Source organism: Microcebus murinus, unplaced genomic scaffold, assembly GCF_040939455.1.
Source record: "Microcebus murinus isolate Inina unplaced genomic scaffold, M.murinus_Inina_mat1.0 scaf014_hap2_Mmur4.0, whole genome shotgun sequence".
In the NCBI taxonomy this organism is placed as follows: domain Eukaryota; kingdom Metazoa; phylum Chordata; class Mammalia; order Primates; family Cheirogaleidae; genus Microcebus; species Microcebus murinus.
In genome coordinates this window covers 38,718-39,799 of record NW_027438960.1, presented here as the reverse complement: position 1 = coordinate 39,799, position 1,082 = coordinate 38,718, and the positions used below count along the sequence as shown (strand labels likewise).

General features: G+C 61.6%; 1 non-coding gene across 1 annotated transcript; it reads right to left on the bottom strand.

Moving 5' to 3' along the window:
• Nucleotides 1-660: 660 nt before the first annotated feature.
• LOC142867242 (5S ribosomal RNA) lies at nt 661-779 on the bottom strand. Its single transcript, XR_012916918.1, has one exon. It is a non-coding gene; the product is annotated as a 5S ribosomal RNA (ribosomal RNA).
• Between the last annotated feature and the right edge of the window lie 303 nt (nt 780-1,082).

Here is a 1,082-nt window from a genome sequence, read left to right as displayed (position 1 = left end):
GCTTGGAGAGGGCAACGCACCCGACCCCAACATTGGTACCCCCACAATACGCTGGAGCAACATGAGAGGTATATGAATAAGAACACAGGGGGGAGGGGGGCACGGGCAACACATGTCACCTGAATACTTGTACTCCCATCATCTGCTTGAAAAGAGAGAGAAAAGAAAATGCAATAATAGAGGTAAGAGACACTTTTTAAAAATCATGAATCCGAAGAGAAAAGTAAAAGGAGGCCTGTGGAGCAGGTCTGGGTGTGACTCCGGATCCCCCAACATCAGGTGCCACCACCAAAGATTCCTGCGTGTAGCCCATAGAACCCCAAAAGCAACGGGACGAGTTCTGGTCACATACTCCCTCAAAATGACATCCTGGCCTTCTTCTGGAACTCCCTCCCCTCTCAGACTCTCAAGGTTTCCTCCAGCGTGTCGGTTCCCACAGAGCAGACCTTTGGTCTGAGACCTGACAGTCCAGATGCCACGCATGCTGCCGCGTGGCGGCGGTGTCGCGGCTTGGGACAAGAGGAGGCCCCACGGTGCGGGCTGGGGCGCCAGGCACCGCTGCGGGCGCTGAGGGTTGGGGTCACCCCCACCCCGGGCCGCCGCCGCGCTCCCAGAAAGGGGACAGAACAAGAGGCAAAAAAAAAATAAATAAAAAGCAGCAGCCTGTGGCACCCGGTATTCCCAGGCGGTCTCCCATCCAAGTACTAACCAGGCCCGACCCTGCTTAGCTTCCGAGACCAGACGAGATCGGGGGCGTTCAGGGTGGTGTGGCCCTAGACGGCGGCGGAGGGCGCCCCTGCCCCGCTCAAGAAGCCGAGCCTCTCTGCGCTTTCCCGCCGCCTCCCGCCCCAGGCCCCGCGCCCGGCCGGGCCGGGCCTGTTGAGTTCGCCGGCCGGGTCCCGCGGGCTCCCAGGGACGGGGGTGATGGGCGGGGCGGGGCGGGGCGGGGCGGGGGGCTGTCTCTCTATACACACACACACACACTCACACTCACTCACACTCACACAAGATGCGCCTCCACGGCTGGACTCGCCAAGGTGGAGCCCTCCCAGCCCCCCTCGTCTCCTCGCCCGGCCTCCTTC